Source organism: Corythoichthys intestinalis, chromosome 20, assembly GCF_030265065.1.
Source record: "Corythoichthys intestinalis isolate RoL2023-P3 chromosome 20, ASM3026506v1, whole genome shotgun sequence".
Lineage (NCBI taxonomy): Eukaryota > Metazoa > Chordata > Actinopteri > Syngnathiformes > Syngnathidae > Corythoichthys > Corythoichthys intestinalis.
This window is the reverse complement of record NC_080414.1, coordinates 34,253,757-34,280,345: the sequence shown is the minus strand read 5'-3', so window position 1 is coordinate 34,280,345 and position 26,589 is coordinate 34,253,757.

The window sequence follows — 26,589 nt, the reverse complement described above, 5'->3', positions numbered from 1 at the left end:
AATATACTAGTAGCCCGCCATTGTTGATGTCAATAATTACTTACACAATGCTTATGGGTGCTGAAGCCTATAAAATCAGTCGCACCCAAGCGCCAGCAGAGAGCGGCAAAACTCCCAAAAACACAACAAGTACACCTTTCACCCTGCTGTCATTTTATTGTTTGAACGGGGCATTTGTGCGTTAATTGCGTCAAATATTTTAACGGGATTAATTTAAAAAATTAATTACCGCTCGTCAACGCGATAATTTTGACAGCCCTAGTATTTACACAACGGAATATCGCTGGAAATGTTTGTTAAACCTAAATAAACAGATGCTGTTTTGCGGACCCGCAGAGGGGAAGATTAAAAAGGGCGTATGTCACGCTCTGGCTCTGCAATGACCATACAGCGCCTTCTTTTTTTAAAATCCAAATTATTAATTTAAAACAAGTATTCCATAGTTTAACATCCATACATCGTTCATATATATTTATTTTAAAAGTTAGCGTGAGAGAACCCTGGCCCGGCCGGACCCTGACGTAATAATTGACATTTAAATTTCGTAATGTTTTCAATTTAATTTAGCTATTTTCAGCTTGCTATGTTTATAATTGCGATGTTTGTTTACCGCTTTTCGTCTTACTGTGAAGAGGGAGGAAGTTGGCCGCCGCCATAATATTTAAGTCATCAGCCATCTGCTATGACCTGGGATTTTAACTCCTGCTTTCACGCACATTGCTTCCCGGGAAAGTCCCAGACATGATACTAGGACGCGACCCGTGAAATGTCCGTGTAACTCCGTGTAAGTCGACACGGAAAAATGTTTTCACACACAACTGCTGCTCGGTTAAGTCCCGCGATATTACCGGTATTTTGGGGTATGTGGAAGGGGCACAAGTCACATCCAGATACTTTGGGTCGCAGTTTATGGGTCATGCAAAGGCAGTGGACCTGCTTAAACATTTCAAAGTAAGTTGCCAATTTCTCCCAAAAATTCAGAAAGACTTTATAATGTTACTTTAAAATGTGTTTTAATTGTATCTTCAGTAAATGTGCATTCTTTTGTCAAACACAGTTAGTAAAATTTGATGTTCAGCGCTTCATTTGTTTAATATGATTCAGTATTATCTAAATAATGGGTGCGAGAAAAGTATTAATTTTCAGTTGAAATGGCATTAAAAAAGGTCTTAAAAGTCTTAATTTTAGATTTATCAATCCTAGGGGGACCCTGGTTATGCATAGCTCTCAACATTCGTCTTTTATAAAGCATATGCTTTATCATAGATTTATGTCTGAATTTTGGGGGGCTTGGAACAGATCGGGGCATTTACATGGAAAACGCGTCTATACTTACTGAATTTTCAGTTTACGAAACTACTTTCAGAACCATTTAATTCTGTAAATAGAGGTACCACTGTATATTCTTTCCTCTTAAATTCTCTCTGTAGAACCATACAGCCACTTAACTTGAGACGCTTTCTTACCTCTTGCAGTCAGCGCATTTTTGAACGTGTTCAGTAGTGGTCAGCACAATTAGAACAGGCTGAGTGCAGCGAGCGTTTGATAGGTTGGGGAAATAAATGCTTCAAGTCCCAGATGAAACCAATTGTTGAAGGACAGCTATGCCTTGCAAATCACTCAGCGGGGGCAAAGGGGCCATGTTTGGATCTAGTTAGGTCAGCAACACTGAGCACAATGCTAAGAACCTAATTACGGTGCTGGTGCAGTTAGAAGCAGATTGCTACAATAGATTTATTCATTCATGAACTTGAACATGACATACGTCCTACATTACCATGAACAAACAGTTGAACAAAACCTATAAGGATTATGCAGTATTTATACAAGCGGTTATACAGTAATGCCGTCGGGGTTGTATAACGCTATCACACTAGTGTCGACGTGCACACACTACACTTTTTCAAAGTTAAGTCTCAAGAGGTCTCAATCCGGAGAGGACTACAGAGTAAAAAATGTAAATGTTTTTTTTTTTTCTGTCACAATATAAATATGCATTCCAAATGCATTTCCATAATGACTTTAGTTTGGTGAGCGTATGGGGTGTTTGCCTCCCGTCAGCCAGTGCTGCATGTAAAATGAGCTGCGGTTCCTTCTGCCTCTTTCATGAACTCTCAGGGGCTGCACTGTCTGCTAACTCTAAACATGTCAGCTCCGACCCAGACAGGTGGGAGACTTAATTTAACATTCATGGTGTTTTGTTGTCCAAAATTTTAGGATGACCAAGCGAGGCTTGTGTTCGTTTGTATAGGGCTTTATTTGTATGTTGATGAGAAGATGAATAGTCTAAGGACTTAGGTGAAGAAATAAATATAGACAATGACAGTCCAAAATAACATTGTGACCTGAGAAATATCAGGAATGCATTTCATTATTAGATGGGGCTTTGCCTTGCAAAGGCCCAGATAGGACAATTTCTCAACTTTATTTTTTCTTTCAGTCTTATGCACTGTGTTTTTTCGGCGCACCGCGCAGCCCGAACCATTTGACCAATCGTCATTGCTCACATGCAAGGGCGTAGGTTTGGTCGCAATATTGGTAGGGACGATATAATAACATAACCTCCATGTACACTTTTTGCTTGAGACGGGACATTAATAAGACCAAGCAGATTGGGTGAACGGTGGTCAGGGCTACACGTCTCACCAATGTGAACCAAATTAATTGATAGGCTAGATTACTAATGCAAAATAAATCAATACAAATTTGTTTAACTTCCTTAACTTCCTTTTAACTTAGTTCTAGTCAAATAATTTTCTCCATCTTGTTTTAAGTGTTAAATGCTGGTTAACAGATTAATGCATCAGATTCTTCCATTTACTTAAGTAAATATTACTATTACTACAGTAATTGTTCTTATTAGGGCCATTAGGGACTACAAGTTGGTCATTTTTCACCTAAATTAAGAAAAAAATGCTTTCAAATGTTTTTTTTTTAACAATATCTATTCTTGAATTAAGAACATTTCTGACAAGTTTTTAAAGCTTATTTTCAGCTAGGTATTTTTCTTATTTTAAGAAATCTATGAGTAAAATTTACTTGAAGCACTAGCAGATAATTTCACTTATTTCTAGTAGATTCACACTGAAAACAAGGGAAGTTTTTTTTTTGTTATTTTTTTTTGGGGGGGGGAGGTTGCATTGCATATGTATTGGTTTCGGTGGTATACCGCTTGACTAAACCTTTGTTTTTAAAAACTACTAAAGAAACATTTTGAAAACTTTCAGAATAAGTGTCTGGATTTTTATAAGCACATTTAAATAGCAATATTTAAACGCAGAGGTGGGTAGAGTTGCCAAAAATTTTACTCAAGTAAGAGTAATGTTACTTCAAAATAATATTACTCAAGTAAAAGTATGTCATCCAAAAATGTACTCAATTACAAGTAAAAAAGTATACAGTGAAAAGAATACTCAAGTAAGAGTGACATTTTGAGTAACTGCTTATTTTTGTTAGATTTTGTTTTTTAAACAATGGTATGTGAATTGTTGTTATAATGATATGGGACAATAACACATTACATAACCGCTATAAGCCAAAGAAATACAAAAAAAAAAGAAAAAAAAAATCATTGAATTCCAATGAGAGAAAAAAAAAAAAACATAAATGAGGCATTATTCGTCCAAAGAGCATGAGTGCCCTCTGGTGGAAAAAACAGTTCCTAGTTTTAATAGTGAAGAGTTCCTTCATTATTAGCCTATTATAGAGAAATCAAAATGAGCATATATCCGTTTTTTTCATGTGCTTAAAACCACATGATTGAGCAGGCTGCCGTGAAGCTAGAACAGCAAGCTTGTGTCTGATTGGTATAAAGGAGTCATGTGATTATTTTTGCGACGTCTTATTGGTGAAATCAGTAGAGCTACTTGCTACCACTACAGCTGTTACAGCTACTCGGCATCGCTGGCAAAAACAACAATAATCTAATTAATCTAATAATCTCTTGTTTATTTAGCACCTTTCCTTTGGATAACTTTGGGGGTCCAACTGAATGTAAAAGACTGCTTATTCACCACCACAAAAGCTTCGGCAGCAAAATAGTATCAGGGTGAAAATTTTCACAGAACACCGACCGTGAACACGTGTGTGAATGTAGGGCAGGGGGTCAAGTCATCAGCCAATCAAATTTGCGTTTGAGGGGGAAAAATGGACTAGCACATTCAGCAAATGAAGAGGGGTCAATGTAAGTCTGAACATATTGAAAGTACAGTAATTCACTTAATAATGGTAGCGTTAATTCCATCCCACAACATAGGAAGACAATTTAAATCACCTATATGATTGAAGTCATTATATAATGCAAATAAGGTAGCATAAAACTTGGTGGGGAAAATTTAAGCATCCTGAAAAGTTGGTAGTGACCTGTCTCTACCGTCCCTATGCAAACCTACGCCCTTGCTCACAAAGCAAAATGACCGAAAATTTCACGTGACACAGGAAAATTATTAAATGACGCAAAAACTTTACGTTCGCCCGTAAATGTGTTTTTTTTTTTTTTTTTTTAAAGGAAAAGTTTCAAAATGTATCTAATCATACAATTTTTGACCAAATCACATCATTTGCTCGACATTCCAGGTTGATAAGGGGAATAAAAGTTGTATACAGAATTTGCCAAAAACTTAATGTTCCCCCAATATTTGCCAAAAACTGTCCCATTCATTTTGATGGGATTTCATTGGCAGCCATATACGTCCAAATTTCACATTCATTGTCAATGGCAGGACAACCTGTGTAGTTGTGTTTTTTGAACAAAAACTTACTATTATAGCCAATTGACATTCATCTAGCACCCATGTAGGTCGATGCCATTGAAAGCCATGTACCGGTACGTCTTTGCCATTGACAGCCATGTATGTAGATTCTTGGCAACGACTGACCACGGAAAACTGTAGATATGATACTTTTAATTTCAAGATCGTAACTATGAAGGAACGCTTCACTATTCAAACTCGGAACTATTTCCTTCACCAGAGGACAGTCATGCTCTTTGGACGAATAATGCTTCATTTATTTATTTATTCCTCGTCGAAATTCAATGCTTTTTTTTTTTTTTTTGTATTTCTTTGGCTCAATATAGTCATGTAATGGGTTATTGTACAGTATCATTATAAAAATAGTTCGTATAGCTAACTTTGTGCTCAGAAAAAAATACAATCGTTTAAAAAAAAAATCCTAAGCAGTTACTCATAATGTTACTCATTACTTGAGTATTCTTTTCACCAAATACTTTTTTACTTGAACTTGAGTACGTTTTTTGGATGACTACTTTTACTTGAGTAATATTATTTTGAAGTAACGCTACTCTTACTTGAGTAAAATTTTTGGCTACTCTACCCACCTCTGGTAATTAGTCATTGATTTACTAATAGCTAGTTTGGGATCTAATTCTTATTCATAAGGTATAAGTCATTGACATACAGCTTACAAGCCATTTATTACTCATCAACCATTATTTTATTTGATATACCATGCAGTATATACTATCCGTAAGGCATCATTATAAATGCTTAACAAACTGTTAAGAAAACACTACCAAAATATCAATAAATTATTTACTCAAAGTTTAATAATAATGTATTAACTAGTTGTAATGGTTAGTAATTATAAAGTGTTGCCAACATATATATATATATATATATTTTCAAAAATGTATCTAGTTTTACAATTTTTATCCAATTCACGTAAATTAAAAATTGCAGTAAGGTAAGGGGCATAAAAGTTTTATACAGAATTTGCCAAAAACCTATGATTCTCCCAAAATTCACCAAAAACGTTCCCATTAGTTTCTAATGGCCAAAATTTCCCCTTCATTTTCAACGGCAGAAAAACATGGGTGGTGTTGATTTTTGACCAAAAACTTGGCGTTACAGCCCATTGACATTCAACTGGCGCCAAGTAAGCTGATGCCATTGACAGCCATTCGTGTCCATGCCATTGACAGACATGTACGTCCATGCCATTGACAGCAATGTATGTCCTTGCCATTGGCGGACATGTATGTCGATTCTATTAATCCCAATGTACTTGGATTCCATTGACGGATATGTAAGTTGATGCCATTGACGGCCATATATGTCAAAATATCAATAGGAAATGACCTGATATCAACAAAAAGTGACCATGAAATGTCCCCAAATCAAAAGGAAATGAGTTTACCTGCAAAAGCAAAGCTACGATCGCAATTTCTCCATAAAGTGCATTTTCTAGTTTTTATTTAGACTTCCGACTTCCAAGTCTTTGCAATTTGAACATCTAACATGCAAGTTAGATTGTAATTAATTAAATAAGTCTAAATAAGTTGTTGTCGACTTGATTTTAATTCCATGCTTAATTGCACTAAACTATTTAAATAAAAGTGGAAGTATAGATCTTCGGGACAAGAGCAGAAATTCCGCTTTTTAAATCCTGCTTTACAGGAAAAGTCAATAGTGTTGCTTTGCTCATCAATAAAGACATTTCCAGAGCCGCAGCTTACATTACAAAAGAATGGCGGCTAATTATCCAAGGTTTATAATATTGACGAGGCAGTTGTGCTGCAGATGATGCAGACACCAGAACAAAGTGAAAAAGATATGTCTGAATAATTGATGAAAGCATATTAGAAAAAATGCTTACAGGAATAAAAAATATAATCACATTTTAAGTAATTGTCTTCAACTCAACTAAATTGTAGCATTTATGCATTTGTTAAAACAAACCAGCACGTACACTAAAGTGAGCTGAGAACCTTTGGGAAAGAGATAATAGGGTACGAAAATGTTCTACAAATAAAGCCTGCTAATGAGCTGGCAAGAAATTTACATAGCTTGATGAGTAAGGATTGTGAGCAATTACCTGCATGCGGCTCAATGTTTAATCTGTGATGAATTTGGGTCTGGTGACAATGCCGCCCAATCAGTCCCTGTCTGGAGAGGTCAATAGGTACATAAACTATTCGTGTTTAACACAAGCTATCAGTTGCAGTGTGTGAGATATGGACAAAATTTCAGACCCTAATATCAGTTCTATAGTAAGCAATCTTTCCTAAAAGCTGGATTGTACTAGTTTGGCTAAACATGCAACTTCTAAACCATCACGTTTTGCTCCCCAATGACATTACTAAAGCCATTCAAGGACTTTGCTTCATTTTGAGTGAAAGCATGTCAGATTTGATTGATTCGGATAGTATAATGCTTGCCTAGAGTTCCACACAACTGTCATGGAAATAGGTTGACAGCTGGGCCGGATACTTTATCAGACTTATACAAAGAGATTTATCCGTAGCGCCGAGCCTGTGATTGTATTAAAATATGTATTGAGGCTTTAAAGGCGGCTCTTTGTGTACCCGGGAAAGTATACGTTGTACGAAAATGGTGGCAGAGATCTTTTTAAATTTGAATACGCTTAGTTGGTGATGATTTTATATCTATTCTTTTAGGAGTTCAGCTAAAGGGCATTACTTAAATACTGTGCAAATGCTGAGCAATGATCATGTCTTAGAAAATGAGGACAATGATAGCTAGTCTTCGAATGAATATTCACGCCAAGTCGAGGATTTAGTTTAAAGAGCAAAGTACTTACTAGTTAATAGGCACACACCGATGATAAACATTTGAGATATCGTAAAAGAACAGTCTGTTGTTACTCACAAGTCATTAAAACAGCAGAACTGCAAAATCATAATAGCTTGCACCCAGAGTTAAAAAAAAAAAAAAAAAGACAACTTGTACAATATATTTTTGGGTTGTTTAGCCTTTAATGACATAGGCGGAGATTGAGGGGGCACAGTGCCTCCCCTGGTGGCCGAAAAATGTCATTGCATGTAAGTGACTTAAAAAATATATAATAATAATAATAATAATAAATGAATTCAAAGGGAAGTTCCGAATTTTTGACATAAAGCTTCATCTTCAAGTTAGTGGGGGTTTAATTGCAGACATCTAGACCCCTAAAGTCGTCTGGAACGGGTCTTCTGCATATTCCAAGAACAAGAACCAAGCAGGGTGAGGCAGCATTTAGTTATTATGCTCCTCACCTCTGGAACAAGTTACCTGAACGTCTGAAGTATGCTCAAACTGTTAGCTCTTTTAAATCAGGGCTAAAAATGCTTTTGTTTAGCACTGCATATCCATAACTGGCTATATATTTCAATCTACCTGCTTTCTATTCCTCTTGTGCTTATCTCCATTGCTGATTTCAATTATTATTAGTAGTAGTAGTTTTTGTTATATTTTTGTTTTATTTTTATTTATTCATTTTTATTCTATTTGTGATTAAATGCGATCTTTTGTCTTGGTTTTTACGTTGTATTGATTTAAATGTGATTTTTATGATCTTCATGTGATGTAAAGCACTTTGAATTGCCTTGTGTTGAATTGTGCTATATAAATAAATTTGCCTTGCCTTGCCTTGCCTTAATTGGTAGGTGGAGTTGATTTCATCAAATTTCGTGCAGTTTGTTAGTTATTTGTTAGTTTCAGGGCTCCAGAGTGACTAAAATAGCGCGTGTCAATGGTGCCTGCTTAGCATACCAATAAAAAGCAACATATGCACGCATGAGAACCACTGATGACCCAGGCAATCAATAGTGTTGGCTAAGGTTGGTCAAGGCCCTGGTGCCTCTCCCACCCTGCGGCCGGTGGTTCTGCGGCAAGCTACCCCCCCCCTACCCCCCAACCAACTCACCAGTGTGTCATCTCCAGTCTCCATGCAGGCTTGCACACACTGTAAGAGTTGTTTTCTTAGCCAGCCTTAGCGTTAGCATAGCGTTCGGGTTAGCATTAGGCTAATGCTAACAGCGAGCGTCCTCTTAAACTCTTGGACAACTTTTATTTTTACATACAGTTCGTGGAGTCAACGTGGATATAATTAATTGAAAATAATGTTAAGTTTTCCTGCTGAGTGCATTGGTGTACCGGTGGACGCGAAATTGGTCTTGAGTTTTCGTCAACAAAAACTAAGCGAAGACAAACACATTTTGAGATGACTAAATTGTGACTAAGACTAATAATTACAGTATTATCGTCCTAAAGACTAAGACAAAAATTAAATGGGCTACCAAAAACATCATTGTAACTGACAAACTGCACAGAATTTGTTGAAATCAACTCCACTGACTAATTCTTCTTCTTCTCGAGTCTCTACGTATTATCAGATGCCAAGATTAAGCCTAATGTCAAAAATTCTGAACTTCCTCTTTAAAATAAAAACGTTAAAATGTTGTCTATAAAAGTTGTAAAGCAATTCGACAAACAACAAAAATCAATTAAATGAACCAGAATCCGAAAAAGTATTTCATAAGGGTCCAAAAAAAAATCTCAAACAGATCATGTGATTAGCACCTTCGCTTTGCTTAGCCAAAACTACACCTAAGGATGCAAGATAGATATTTAGAATTTCTGTAAATATAAGCTTTCAAGAGCTTCAAAAACAACTGAGCTTGAATCGAGGACTAAACAAGAACAGTGTCAAGATGTATGTGGCAAACAAACAAAGAAATAACAATCAAAACACAACTCTGGTATTTAGTAGCACCACCTCTGGCTTTGATTACAGCTAGCAGTTTCTGAGGCATGGACTTGATGATATTCTTCATCAATTTGGTGCCAACTCTCTTTGATTGCAGTTGCCAGAACATCCTTGCAGGTCGGAGCCTTGATGTGGACCATTTTTTTTTTAATTTCCACCACAGGTTATCAATAGGGTTGAGATCTGTGGCCTATACTACGAACCAAGTTCAACCTCCCCAGAAGTAATCCAGTTTACCATCGGGTAACCGGAGTTGACAAAACCTGGTTGTCTAGTTTGTGGTCAATCGGTGCTACGACGCTGATTATGAGGTTGATTAGTCGAACCTGTGTCAACCCAGTCAGAGTTACTGCGCGTTCACATAAAAGGGGGCGGTGACCAGAGTCAAACACTACTTGTGATGATGGCACGGGCACCTTACCTCACGGAGGAGGAATGCGCGATGATCATGCGGAATTATGAGGAATTAAAATCCACCCCCACCGCGAAATCCAACATCGCTTCGGCGAGTAGAGCGCAACGGGTCTGTTGACAGCGTATTTACAGATCGTGTGATTTGTGAATGCGTCAATATGCCAGTTTACTTATGTCCATGAAAAGAAATAAAGCCTGCTGTCAGGACAATAAAATAAGATTTGGTACATTAACAGTAAGAAATAATTGTCACGCATCACCACACGAAACATGATGATTGTATGTTTAGTCCCCTTGACTGTACGAGTACGTATGTTCTTTTTTTTAGTTTGGGCCTAAAAAATCCAGCCCGACCCGACCCGAGTCCGATCAATAAACTTGATTTGCAGGCCCGAGCCCGACAACCCCCCCCCCCCAAAAAAATAAATTATGTTATATTTGTGAGGACTCAGAAGAAGAAGGAAATGCGGGGATGCCATGCGTTGTTGCGTAAATAAAAGCCCGTCTTTTGTAACGATTTTTCACAGTTAAACAAGACTGTAAGATGCATATTCAATAAACATTTATATCTTTTATATTTGTGCGTCTGTCCTATCAGTGGATTTGACATTTAATTTAATCTCCTCGAGTTGGCAGAAAAAAACGCAAGTTTTCTCAATGTTTAAATAGTCTACATATTTCTATGATTATTATAAATGCATCAATTTGAAGCGTTTCCATACCCCACTCCGAATCGCACGGCATACAGTGTTCTTACGCAGATATTCAGCATCACCGATGGAATACATATATTGTTCCTGGCGAAAGAGCGCACGGACAGGCACACACAATCTGCGCGGTTGTGAGGGCCTGACTCGGCGGGTTACATTAGTGACGTCTGCCTAGATCAGTTGGCACAGGTAAAGAATTCCCTCAGCTGAAAATCTATATCTTTCATCGAGAATATCTTCCGGGTACACCAGCGGATTCTGGCGGTCCCGAAATACCCGTGCCCTCCGGAGAGAGCCCCTCACAATCCGCGCGCCAATGTCGTATTGGTCGTCCAAGTACGCTGTCATTGTCAGGAGGACACGTCCGCGGAGGAGTGCTGTTTAAATAGAGCGTGGTTAATTGGAATCCTGATGTTAAGCAAGATCTAACTCTGACACGACCAGGTTTGGCGTGTGGCGTGTGTTGCCATGGCAACACTTCTCGGTTCCCACATATCCACCTTTCGTAGTCTCGCATAGCCGTGAACTTACGTCGCACGAGATAAAGTTACTCTCGAAGTTACCCTGCTAAGCCAGAAAACCGGCTTCGTAGTATAGGCCACTGGGCTATTTGCAGGCCAAGACATTGACTGGATAAGTCTTTCTCCAAGGAATGCGTTAACGATTTTAGCTCTGTGTCATGATGCATTGTCATCTTGGAAAATGACAAGCATATTTTCAATTGAAGGGATAAGAAAGCTGTCTAAAATTTCAAAAATTAAACTTGTGCATTTATTGAACATTTAACCACAGCCATCTCCCCAGTGCCTTTGCCTGACATGCAGCCCCATATCATCAAGTACTGAGGGAATTTTGATGTCTTTTTTAGGCAGTCATCTTTGTAAATCTCACTGTAGCAGCAACAAACAAAAGTTCCAGCATCATCACCTTGTCCAATGCAGATTCCCGACTCTTGACAAGGCAACTGCAATCAAAGAGAGTTGTCACCAAATTGACGAAGAATACTCATCAAGTCCATGCCTCAGAGACTGCAAGCTGTGATAAAAGCTAGAGGTGGTGCTACTAAATACTAGAGATGTGTTTTGATTGTTATTTCTTTGTTTGTTTCTCATGATTTCATTTTTTTTTCTTAGAATGGAATGATTCCATATATATTTCCCTACACCTGCTCTATAAAATTAACATTTACTGACCACCACAATTTTTTTTTTATTCATTTCTTTTAGTGTTTCTGAATGCTAAAGAGTTGCACTTTTGATCTAATTCATTATTTTTTCAACCTTTCTATCTGAGTTTGTTCTACAGTGCCTTGCAAAAGTATTCGGCCCCCTTGAATCTTGCAACCTTTCGCCACATTTCAGGCTTCAAACATAAAGATATGAAATTTAATTTTTTTGTCAAGAATCAACAACAAGTGGGACACAATCGTGAAGTGGAACAACATTTATTGGATAATTTAAACTTTTTTAACAAATAAAAAACTGAAAAGTGGGGCGTGCAATATTATTCGGCCCCTTTACTTTCAGTGCAGCAAACTCACTCCAGAAGTTCAGTGAGGATCTCTGAATGATCCAATGTTGTCCTAAATGACCGATGATGATAAATAGAATCCACCTGTGTGTAATCAAGTCTCCGTATAAATGCACCTGCTCTGTGATAGTCTCAGGGTTCTGTTTAAAGTGCAGAGAGCATTATGAAAACCAAGGAACACACCAGGCAGGTCCGAGATACTGTTGTGGAGAAGTTTAAAGCCGGATTTGGATACAAAAAGATTTCCCAAGCTTTAAACATCTCAAGGAGCACTGTGCAAGCCATCATATTGAAATGGAAGGAGCATCAGACCACTGCAAATCTACCAAGACTCGGCCGTCCTTCCAAACTTTCTTCTCAAACAAGGAGAAAACTGATCAGAGATGCAGCCAAGAGGCCCATGATCACTCTGGATGAACTGCAGAGATCTACAGCTGAGGTGGGAGAGTCTGTCCATAGTACAACAATCAGTCGTACACTGCACAAATCTGGCCTTTATGGAAGAGTGGCAAGAAGAAAGCCATTTCTCAAAGATATCCATAAAAAGTCTTGTTTAAAGTTTGCCACAAGCCACCTGGGAGACACACCAAACATCTGGAAGAAGGTGCTCTGGTCAGATGAAACCAAAACTGAACTTTTTGGCCACAATGCAAAACGATATGTTTGGCGTAAAAGCAACACAGCTCATCACCCTGAACACACCATCCCCACTGTCAAACATGGTGGTGGCAGCATCATGGTTTGGGCCTGCTTTTCTTCAGCAGGCACAGGGAAGATGGTTAAAATTGACGGGAAGATGGATGCAGCCAAATACAGGAACATTCTGGAAGAAAACCTGTTGGTATCTGCACAAGACCTGAGACTGGGACGGAGATTTACCTTCCAACAGGACAATGATCCAAAACATAAAGCCAAATCTACAATGGAATGGTTCAAAAATAAACGTATCCAGGTGTTAGAATGGCCAAGTCAAAGTCCAGACCTGAATCCAATTGAGAATCTGTGGAAAGAGCTGAAAACTGCTGTTCACAAACACTCTCCATCCAACCTCACTGAGCTCGAGCTGTTTTGCAAGGGAGAATGGGCAAGAATGTCAGTCTCTCGATGTGCAAAACTGATACAAACATACCTCAAGCGACTTGCAGCTGTAATTGGAGCAAAAGGTGGCGCTACAAAGTATTAACGCAAGGGGGCCGAATAATATTGCACGCCCCAGTTTTCAGTTTTTTATTTGTTAAAAAAGTTTAAATTATCCAATAAATTTTGTTCCACTTCACGATTGTGTCCCACTTGTTGTTGATTCTTGACAAAAAATTTAAATTTTATATCTTTATGTTTGAAGCCTGAAATGTGGCAAAAGGTTGCAAGGTTCAAGGGGGCCGAATACTTTTGCAAGGCACTGTACATGATAAAATGTCTGAGTGAGTGCTCATCCGAGACTGGTGATTCCATACTTTTTGCTCGGGGTTGTACATTTAAGTTAACTGATGACACTGTGTTTCGGGGTCGTCAACATGTTTCGCGCCCTGTCCCACAAAAGTCAAACTCTATGCTTGATGGAACATCTGCACAGTTTCATCTTCAATCATCTAAGCAATAATACAACTATTCAAGTCTGTTCAATTGTGAATAGCCTTTTATTTAAAAAAATATATATAAACAGCAAGAAGATGATGCATTTGCAGTGATGCCTTTCATCCACAACAAATGACTGCTCTCAAAGTAACAGTTATCATCTCAGATATGCTGAAAGTCTGTTTTTAATGTATATATTTTTCGCTCATTTCATTTTTTATTTCTACCAAGCCACACCGTTGGATTGCTACCACATTCATAATATCACTTTGCATTCTACCCAGCCCTTGATGTCTACTGTACTGTACAAGCATCTGTGCACTTTAACTTGGCGCCTGATACGGACACCAGGTGGTGTGAGCAGGTCAATAGGTGAAAAGAAAGAAATAAAACAACTGATTTAAAGTGAATCTGAACAGAATGTTAGATTCCAGATAATCAGAGAACTGCAAGGGAAGGTTTATGTACTCTCTCCATACAGTCAAGACTTAAGTGTCCATCAAATCCATCAGCCAACGTGAAACAGCATCTTAAAAGAATTGCGCACCCTGCATGACACTAGACTTAATTACATAAATTCTGCATTGTCAACATAAGATATTGTCATCCTTGTCTCATCATGTTAGTCTGTCCCTTCTGAATTGTAACATTAATGTGACTTAATGAGAGCAGACAAGCCCAAATATATGTGCAATTATTTTCTGTATTGACTACAGTAATATGAATGTGTTGTAGGTGTTTTTCAGCTCGGTATTAAAACGCTAGACAGTTTCAGACAGGTATTTCATTTTCTTTGTGGATAAAAATACAGTGATGTGTCTTTTTAAGTACAAAGATAGCCTCATTACGCCTGAAAAGGGTGCTAAAAAGATTTAATATTTCAGTTTACGCGTGCAAAGGGCGCTAAAAAGATTTAATATTTCAGTTTTGCTAGGGCTGTGTTGTGTATTTTCTGGGGCCTGTTGGGGTTTCTTGGAAACTCTCCAGCTGGTTGCTTTGTCATAAAGCTGTATTCTACAAGGCAGCATTGAGTCTGCGGGCATATCTGATTCGAATCGGATTCCTCTTCGAATCTGATTTTTAGGGCTGATTTTTCACACTATTTTTAGCAAGTGTCCAAATCAAATCTGGGCCTGTTCCGACTGGGCCCTATTATTGATACATCTGACACGTTGCTGTGGCAACGAAGGCGTCTTTCAGCATAAAGTGACGTCATGGAAAGTCAAAACCCATCTGAGAAGCATTGTGTCCATACCTAATATGAAATTACCTCCCAAATGTGATTTCAATCAGTTTTAAAAAACTTCTTTCAATTAAGGACGTAGGTTTCATGGGGACGGTAGGGATATAACATTAACGACTTTTCAGGATGCTCAAATTGTCCCCACCAACTTTTAAGCAACCTTATTTGCATTAGATAATGCGTTCAGTTATATAGGTAATTTAGATCGTCTGTAAGGATAGAATTGACCCTACCATTATAAAGTAAATTATTTATTATTATGTACAGACTAACGTTTGATTGGCTGATGACTTGGAAACCCCCCCCTCCACACACACAAACGCACCCCCCCCCCCCCCACTCACAGCTCCCCCCTCCCCACTCACAGCTCTGACAGAAATTCAACACGTTGACAACATTCTGCCTCCCCCGCACCCTTCAAAGACGAGGGATATTAGGGATTTTTTTTTTTTTTTTTTCCGACCAGCAGCAGCCACTGTAAGTACAGTGGGGCAATAAGCATTCAGTTAACCACCAATTGTGCAAGTCCTCCTACTTGAAAAGATTAGAGAGGCCTGTAATTGTCAACATGGGTAAACCTCAACAATGAGAGACAGAATATGAAAAAAAAAAAAACTGAAAATCACATTGTTTGATTTTTAAAGAATTTATTTGCAAATAATGGTGGAAAATAACTATTTGGTCAATACTAAAAGTTCATCTCAATACTTTGTTATGTACCGTTTGTTGGCAATAACGGAGGCCAAACGTTTTCTGTAACTCTTCACTCTTCGCTTGGTGTACAGAAATCAACTGTGGGAGCAATTATTAGAAAATGGAAGACATACAAGACCACTGATAATCTCCCTCGATCTGGGGCTCCATGCAAGATCTCACCCCGTGGCGTCAAAATGATAACAAGAACGGTGAGTATAAATCCCAGAACTACACGGGGGGGGGGCTAGTGAATGACCTACAGAGAGCTGGGACCACAGTAACAAAGGCTAGTATCAGTAACACAATGCGCCGCCAGGTACTCAAATTCTGCACTGCCAGACGTGTCCCCCTGCTGAAGCCAGTACACGTCCTGGCCCGTCTGGGGTTAGCTACAGAGAATTTAGATGATCCAGAAGAGGACTGGGAGAATGTGTTATTGTTAGATGAAACCAAAATAGAACTTTTTGGTAGAAACACAGGTTCTCCTGTTTGGAGGAGAAAGAATACTGAATATCATCCGAAGAACACCTTACACACTATGAAGCATGGGGGTGGAAACATCATGCTTTGGGGCTGTTTTTCTGCAAAGGTACCAGGACAACTGATCAGTGTAAAGGAAAGAATGAATAGGGCCATGTATCGAGAGATTTTGAGAGAAAAATCTCCTTCCATCAGCAAGGGCATTGAAGATGAGACGTGGCTGGGTCTTTCAGCATGAAAATGATCCCAAACACACAGCCAGTGGCTTCGTAAAAAGCATTTCAAGGTCTTGGAGTGGGCCAAAATACCAGCAACAGTGTGTGAAAAGCTTGTGAAGAGTTACAGAAAACGTTTGGCCTCAGTTATTGCCAACAAAGGGTACATAACAAAGTATTGAGATGAACTTTTGGTATTGACCAAATACTTATTTTCCACCATGATTTGCAAATATTTTTTTTTTAAATCATGCAATGTGATTTTCTGGGGGATTTTCGACACATTCTGTCTCTCATGGTTGAGGTTTACCCATGCTGACAATTACAGGCCTCTCTAATATTTTCAAGTGAGAGAACTTGCACAATTAGTGGTTGACTAAATACTTATTTGTCCCACTGTATTTATTTATTTTCTACATTATTTAAAACTATTTTTATTTGCAGGTGATGCATTTTTGCAGATCATCACATTAGAATCATTGTTTTTTTTTTTTCATATTTGGTCAACTCACTGATGCACTTCAGAGATGAAAATTAGGGAAAAGACGATGAAAGAGATAACCAAATAAAGCAATGTATTACTCTTGTGGTGAAGGACAATGTAGGCTCACATGTAGTTCCATGCATACATAGGTTAAGTTAAATCAGTGCTTCTCAATTATTTTCTGTTATGCCCCCCTCCCCAACTCTCTGCCGCCTCTGTAAATAGTATCATTTGTCTATAAAATTAATATTATCAGTAAACCTCTGCATAACATTGTGTCCTTCTTTATATTAAAGAAAAAAGTAATGTACAGTATATCAACTTACAATAAAGTATAGACAAGTTTCCTGAGTGAAACATGGGCATATCTTTGATAATTTCTGCTCCGAAACTCCGGTTTAGACAGAATAATATGAAATACAGTTGAAGTAAGCACTTTGTTGACAGAGTTAAAACTGCAAAATGGTGTTATACTTGTATAGCGCTTTTCCACCTTTTCAAGGCACTCAAAGCGCTTCACACTGCATCACCATCTACATACTGGTGACGCAGCACCAGGAGCAATGTGGGGTTCAGTATCTTGCTCAAGGATACTTAGGCGAGTTCATCAGGGCAGATAATCGAACCCCCAACCTCTGGGTTGGGGGACAACTACTCTACCACTGAACCACGCCATCCCTGTGTCAAAATCAAACCAGAGGAACCCAAGGAATCTCCAAAAATGGATGCAGCACGACGTAGATGAGACTCCGAGACTTTCTGTGCTGTGCTTTAACTCCTGGAAGCACCTATATATATGGTTTGAAGTGGAATATTTTCAACAGCGTTCAACTTCAAATGTGGATCTATCTTGCCATACGCCTTAAATCGAAACCAGCTGTAGACAGTAAGTTAAGGCTGCGCTTTATTCTAAGGATATAACTAAAAGATTGCTTGTTGTCATCACTTCGTTGATCATTCGTGAACAAAATTATAACAACCTGTCAGTCTGTGTTGACGTGAGGTAGATTGATACGCCGGCCACTTGAGTGACAAAAATGAGGTGAAATTACAAATAAAATGACAGTTTCCGAATGCAGAAGGGCTGACACGGATTTTGTTGTTACAAGGAGATACTACAAGGTATGTATATACAAACAGAAATAGTATATCATTCTTTTTGATTGCAGATATTGATCGCAATAAAACATTTGGACAACATGATTCCATTTCTTGTTTTATTTAAAATGATTGATGCATGTGCAAACCAGGTCAATAAGTCACAATTTATAGAATTATTAGAAAAATACTAACGAAGATAGAGAATAAGTCGAACCTTCCCTCAGCAAAGTAGAACGCATGTAGTCTCGATATATGTCCATCGACGTACAGTAAGTGTTGTTGTGAGGCACATCAATTTGTCTTCCCTTACCTAACAGTGTTTTCCACCTGTAAACCAACGTACAAAAAACTTATCACACTTGCATTTATGCGTTTACATAATTGTCCCATCCTACACGTACTGATTAGCAACAGGCTAGCAGCAGATAGCATGTATTGCAGCCACAGCAGTACATTAGTTGTAGTAAATAATATTAAACATCATCATGATTACAATCGTCATCATAATAACAATATCAAAGACAACAAGGCATTTCATGAGCAAGATTGAAAATGAAGCTGCAGGGATAGGAAACACATATGTTTTCACTGAAAAAAATAATGAAGCAGCTTATCAATGTTATTGGGTTCTAATGTCTTTAAGATGTTTTGATTCATTTGGCTTCCTGCTGTCCGCTGGAAGTTTTCAAAAATGTTTTTTTTTTTTTTTGTAGTTTTTGAAAACCTAGGTTTGAATCGAATGGTTTAGCACCTGAACCAGTACACATGAATGTTAGTGTAAGTCATTACAGATTTGTTTTGCATTGATCATTTAGCCTTTCAATTAATTAGGTTAATGTTCGTGAGAAATGTAGCACTGATCCCCTTCTCCCAATCTGTTTGGTCTTATTAATGTCTCTTCCCCAGCAAAAAGTGGCATGCAGGTTATAGGCTACCGTTATATTGTCCCTACATATGTTGAGACTAAACGCCCTTGCTTTCAAGGATATTACAGTGGTATGAAAAAATATCTGAACATTTAGGAATTTCTCACATTTCTGCATAAATTCACTATCAAATGTGATCTGATCTTTGTCAAAATCACACAGATGAAAAAACAGTGCCTGCTTTAAATAAAACCACCCAAACATTTATAGGTTCTCATATTTTAATGAGGATAGTATGCAAACAATAACAGAAGGGGGAAAATAAGTAAGTGAACCATCACATTTAATATTTGTACCCCCCCCCCCCCCCCCCCTTTTCAGCAACTTCAACCAGACACTACCTGTAGCTGTAGATCTGTCTGGTACATTGATCAGGACTAATCTTGGCCCATTCTTCTCTACAAAACTGCTGTATTTCAGTCAGATTCCTGGGACTTCTGGCATGAATCGCTGTCTTTAGGTCATGTCACAGCATCTCAGTGGGGTTCAAGTCTGGACTTTGACTTGGCCACTCCAGAACGTGTATTTTGTTCTTCTGAAACCATTCTGAAGTTGATTTACTTCTGTGTTTTGGACCATTGTCTTGTTGCAGCATCCAACCTCTTTTTAGCTTCAACTGTCTGATAGACGGCCTCAGGATTTCCTGCAAAACATCCTGTTAATCTTTTGAATTAATTCTTCCGTTAACGATTGCAAGTTGTCCAGGCCGTGAGGTAGCAAAACAGCCCCAAATCATGAAGCTCCCTTCACCACGCTTCACGGTGCGGATGAGGTGTTGATGTTGGTGAGCTGTTCCATTTTTCCTCTGCACATGACATTGTTTGTGAGTTCCAAACAATTCATCTTTGATTTCATCAGTCCACAAAATATTTAGCCAAAACGTCTGTGGAGGGCCCAAGTGCCTTTTTGTGAACATTAAACGAGCAACAATGTTTTTTCAAGACAGTGGTGGCTTCCTCCGTGGAGTCCTCCGATGAACACCATTCTTGGTTATAGTTTGATATGTAGTTGATGTGTGCACAGAGATATTGGACTGTGCCTGTGATTTCTGTAAGTCTTTAGCAGACACACTAGGGTTTTTTTTTTTTTACCTCTCTGAGTATTCTGCGCTGAACTCTCAGCAGCAGCTTTGGTGGACGGCCACTCCTTGGGAGAGAAGCAACAGTGCAAAAATCTCTCCATTTGTCGACAACTTCTCTGACTGTCGATTGATGAACATCCAGACTATTAGAGATGGTTTTGTATCTTTTCCCAGCTTTATACAAATCAACAATTCTTGATCGCAGGTCTTCAGACAGCTCTTTTGACCGAGCCATGATGCACACTGAAGAGAATAGTTACCTTTCTCGCACACACCATATAACTGTTTGCATTACTCTAACACACTTAATAAAATCAATCAGGGAATAGTATGGTTTCTCATATGTACTGTAGGATTGTTTGTACAACTCTAACACACCTAATATAAAATAAATAGTACACCATAGTTTAATGAAAAGAAGCAGAATATATACACAATGCCATCTTATTACAGAAGCCCAATGTGTGCGTTACAAGCAAGATTGACCCACCAACTCTCGCAAGCAGTTCTCCTGGCCACTCCAAAAGCAGGGCGCTCTGTCTTAAAACAAGTAACGCCTCGCCCAGCCAGGATAACAAGTTGATAGCGGGCGCTTGGGACGTCAAGACCAGCAGCGGTCACTGTGGCAACCACGTCCCTGCCACGAAGGATGACGCACGAACCTAACCGCCCAAAACCGGCCACAGAGGGATGATCCCAAGACAACACCCAGCCACACCTTCAGCCCGGCCCACTCCACCGCAGCTTTCAAAAAGACTGGACACTGAGATAACAAACGTTCGCTGCTCGGAAACATTTCTACAGTATGTAGCCTTGTTTTGGATCCAGCAGGGTCCCTCCGTCGTCTGTTTTGCCTTGTTTTTTGACCATTGTCGACGAATAAATTGTCAACCTGTTTTCGGTGAGCCTTCTTCAAAGTTTTGGAACACGGAGTCAGTACAAAGGGTTAACATGGGAGTAAACGCGCGGAATGTGGGCCCCCACCGGTACCAGCGGAGCGGCACTTCGTTCGGTTGTTGGTGTTTCCGCGGCTTGGCGGGGGGGTGGGGGGGGGGGGGATTCCTTCAACATCTGACAATGCTTCTCATCAAGACATCTCTTACCAGGTGTGTGTTTTATCGTGGGCAAGGCAGCTTTAAACCACTCATCAGTGATTGGGCACACACCTGACTTTAAATGTTTGGTAAAAATTGGTTTCAATTGCTCTTTAAGTCTTCTTAGGCAGAGGGTTCAATTACTTATTTTCCCCCTTCTGTCATTCTTTGCATGCTATCCCCATTTAAATATGAAAATCTATAAATGTTTGAGTGGTTTTAGTTAAAGCAGACACTCTATTTTCATCTGTGTGATTTTGATCACATTTGATGATGATTTTATGCAGAAATGTGACAAATTCCAAAAGGTTCAGATAGTTTTTCATACTATTGTTTATCGTAATTATATGTGAAATCATTTAAAGCGAGGTTTGTTACTAAACCTTTCTGACACAGAAAAGATTAAATAAGTGTACTTGCCATTTATTGTACTGCAAAACTAGCTTGTTTGCGTTGTAGCCTGTCATAAATAATTGACATGAATGACATATCATTTTTATTAAGACAAATAAGATAGCAAAAAATCCTTTAAATTTTTATGAAGTACAAAACAACTTTGTGCATCATTGGATGATGATCCAGGTGTCATTCATCAGAACTTCAGTGGAACGCATGATGGGGTAATTATGTAAACAATGATTGACAGGTTAAATAACATCATTTTCGCCAAGAAAACCTTTCAAAAGAGTGTGCATTTGCATAAGTATCACAGATTAATATGACAGCTGAGCAGCTGCTCTCAACAGGATGGCGACAACATTCAGTGATTTGGTGTAATCAGGAAAACTGTTGTTGATTTTTTTTTTTTTTTTTTTTATATCGGGGCGGGCGGGATGAGAGGGATGAGAAGTAAAGTGTTGCCTAATACTTTGCAGTACCTATTGTATGAATACCACAGTATTGATGTTATAAAGATGAAGTTCATGTAAATAAAGAAATAATATAATAAAGTGTGCAAGACTTTGCATAAAAAATAGGAATCCGGTAGCTTTTAATTTGCATTAATTACCATTTATTTTACCATATGCCATCATAAAACTTTCTAAAGTAAGGTGTTATAATACTGTATAAGAATATCAGGGTTTTCAAAAATGTTCCGTATTTTTGTGATAAAGTTTTCAGCACCAGCATTATATTTCACCGCATGTAATATAAGTAGAATTTATGTTACAGTATGTCTTTTATTGCATGCTATATAAGGAGATTTATAAATGTGGCGAATACAAGTGTAGTGTGAATGGAGGTCACACAAAATTCATTTCATGTTTCGTCTAACGATTTTTTCACAACTGTTCATGAGACATTTTGTAATTATACCTTATGTAACTTTTTTTAAAATTGTTATTCAATTCCGTTCAGCTGCTTTGACACAGAGAATGGGAATCTGGCTGTCTGAACAGTTTTAATGTATCACATGGGAGTATATCATACTCACTAAATGAAACACAATGAATAATCACAATGGGAGAAAACTAACATTGTGATTAGGGTTGTTCCAATCATGTTTTTTTGCTCCTGATCCGATCCCGATCGTTTTAGTTTGAGTATCTGCCGATCCCGATATTTCCCGATCCGATGCTTTTTTTTGTGCTCCCGATTCAATTCCAATCATTTCCGATAATTTTGGCAATGCATTAAGAAAAAAATGAATAAAACTCGGACGAATATATACATTCAACATACAGTACATAAGTACTGTATTTGTTTATTATGACAATAACTCCTCAAGATGGCATTTACATTATTAACATTCTTTCTATGAGAGGGATCCATGGATAGAAAGACTTGTAATTCTTAAAGGATAAATGTGACTTTGTATATTGTGATTAAATATTGCCATCTAGTGTATTTGTTGAGCTTTCAGTAAATGATACTGTAGTCATTTAACTGTTCTGCCCAAATGCATGATGGGAAGTGCAACCATGACTGTGCGTAGTGGCACCAACTGATATATCTTCTCTGCGTTGGGAAATAACATAGGGTGTTAAGAAAAAGATCAAATACTACCTTGCTTCCCCACATTGCTTCCCATGATATTTCTAATTGTTGAGAGAGGGATATTAAGGCTTTAGCCAATTACAAGAAGGCTCCAAAAGCTGCCAAAATTATCTGTACTCATATTACGCTGCTGTTTAGCTCAATATATAGGTAAAACGGCGCCAATATAGATTGAACGTGACAATGCGTGAGTGGGTCATGCAGTGCATGCATTAATTGCGTTAAATATTTTAACGTGATTAATTAAAAAATTTAATTAAAAAAAATAATAATAATAATTAAAAAATATATTATATATATATATATATATATATATATATATATATATATATATATATATATATATATATATATATATATATATATTTAAAAATGGCATGTCCGATATTTTTTTGCCGATTCCAATACTTTGAAAATGACATGATCGGACCCGATCGATCGGCATTCCGATCGATCGGCATTCCGATCGGGACATCTCTAATTGTGATTATTCTTTGTGTTTTATTTATTAGGGGAAAGCAACAAGCAGGAGGTGGTTATGGGGGGACAGAAAGAAAATAGAAGCGGAGAGAGAGAGACAGAAGAGGAGAAGAAAAACAACAACAAAAAATACATTGAGCGCCTACTGTTCGGCCGTTTATACTCTTGTAGCGTTTTCCACAACAAAAGGGATCCAAAAGCGACACACTGGGGTAATTCAACTTGTACTCAGTTTATTGTTGATTTCTGGATGATTACTGGATTAGCAAAGTAGCTTATAAACATATAAACGCAAACAAAGAATGTATACGGCGGAAAACACTCGGGTGACTTGGAGTTTCCTCTCCGAGACCTCCAAATTGGCCAAATTTCCAAATTGTCCGATATGCATGTGTGATACATCATTGGAAGGCTTAAAGAGAATGACAATGCTAAGGGGCTGTGAGATATCCATAGAAACATTATGTGGCAAGGTAACAAATATTAATAAAGTTAACAAAAAATAAATCACATTCATGAGCAATTACCAAAAATAGATCGAAAATTTCGAACATTTCCGAACGTATTCCGAAAACAGCCGAAAGGAGCTTTGACGTCACAGCCAGGAAACAAAAGGTCGAGGCAGGTGCCATCATTGTTTATCGACGAGAGAGTTGCGTTCGTGTTTTATCAAAAAATCGCTAAAATGGTTCAAGCCAGTCATGCTATGTGGTGTACAAATAGCCATATGTCGCAATGTAGTACCCATGAGTTCCCAAACACGAGAAAAAGAGCTGGACTACGCAGACAATGAGTAAATTCCGTCCGTGCAAGGAGGGCTAATTTTACAGACCCAGCCTCCGGCACGGTTTTGTGTGGTGCGCATTTTACAACTGAAAGCTATTCGAACTATGGACAAATGAAATCAGATTTTGCTAAGAAATTGCTGCTGAAAGCAGATGTGGTGCCCACCATACAGCCACCTAAATGTCCCGAAATATCAAGAACGAGGATGATGACTGGCACTGATGAGACCACCCCACCACCCCAGGGTAAGCAAAGGAGGGGAGCAGCCAAGCTCGAAAGGGCCAGAGTGAGTTCTCTTTTATCATAAAAAACATATCATGCATTGGATATAGGACTGGACAAATGTATAAATTATCGCTCGTAAAATATATACAACAAATCCTCTAATCCTATTCATATTTGTGTCTGTTGGCAGAGCGAAAACCTATGATAGCACAATCAATGATAATTATTCTATGCATTACTTATTTTGCGGATACATATCATACGTATCTTACGTATCTTACATATCAGCTTCACAAAAAGAAATGCAAAACAAACCATTCGGTGATTCCCACACGATCTGTTGCCGGTGTTTCATTAGTGTGATTGCTCCCGTCAATGATCATTTCATTAGGCTGCATTGGCTTTCGTTTGGGCTCAAATTGATAACCCAAAACACCAAAGAAAGGTTCATAACTCTCCTCGTCACCATTAGAAGAACGTTCGTTACATCGGCTTCGTCGCTGCAACTAGAAACAAATTTGTCCGCCATCATCGCCACCATTTAGTACTAAGCACTGAGTGTTTCCTAGTTGTGACGTCACGCACACAATATGCTAGATTTCCGGGATCTCGGGCGCCAGTCGTTTTAGCTTGACAATCAATCCAAATTTCTATCATTTTCTTGGTGTTGCGATGTGTGTAATTACACGAAGTGGCATGATATGAATCCAAAAGGCATGAGTTTATGGATAAATGATGGAATATAAGCATTTCCTCAGGTGTTTTCATACTCTTAAAATCTCTGTTTTCTGGGGGAAGAAAAAAAATGAACAGGAGGGAATTTAAAAAAAGAAAAATTTTAACAGCAAAACTGAACTGAACTAGAAACTGAGCGGAAATACTGCTGTATTTTAAGCCAAAAGAACTGTTGTGTTTGATAGAACAATAGGTCTATATGCTGCCACAGCAGATTCATGGCACACTAAGCCTCGGAACTATTTTTAATTTGTCCGTTTTACCCTATAAACCCCCGTTTACAGACGTCGCACAACCGCTTTTGTTTCAACCTGACCATAAAAAGAAGGTAAGTAATCGTATTTATTATTTTAAATACCTGTCACTTTTATCTTAGAATCATTAATTGATGTCTAATATTAAAAAATATATATATATATATATTCATTCGCATATTTTAAACTTTTAAATAAATTACGTCACAATGAAAAAATTGGTGTCTGTAAAAAAGTCACGGATATCTACCTCATGACTGTCGCTTAATTGTATTTTTTCATTACTGTCACATTTTCCCTTATATTTTAGATTATAATTAATCAATCCAAACAAAAGAAAAATGGGAAAAAAAACGTTTAAAAGGGTAAATATATGAATATGAAGATCTCGACCACTCCTTGATATCTGCGATTTCTGCATCGCAACCGTTGTTATATTACTATGTTTCACCCATAAAATCCCCCAAAAATCTGGCTCTGGCCATTCACAGCTGTGTCTTGACACTCAGTGATACATGCTACATGGAGTTTTTGGATCAAAAAGAGGTAGGTACGCGATAATATCTCGTTAAAATCGTGGTGTCTTTAATTCTGCTCTTGCGTGCTCTCGCCTCCAGTTTGGGTTTAGCTGTTTAAAATGTTTTATTTGCTTTTTAAAATGCCCTCCTGTTCAAAATTTTTAAGCTTTCCAATGATGTTCAAGCATGCATATAGGACAATTTTGAAAATTGGCCAAATTGGGGGTCTGAGAGCCGAACTTCAAGTCACCTGTGTGTTTTCCGCCATATATATATATATATATATATATATATATATATATATATATATATATATATATATATATATATATGTATATTATATTTTTTATTTTTTCAAACGGAGTGGTATCAGTATCGACCGAGACTGCACAGCCAGGTCCCCGACTGGCAGCCATTACCCAGCACTGTGATGGGATTGGGGAATTGGGCGTATGGGGAAGGTAGTGGAGTGTACGTATTAAAATAGGTGAGTCCTGTTGAGGGCAGTGGGACCGCCGCATGGAAGGTCTTTCCAGC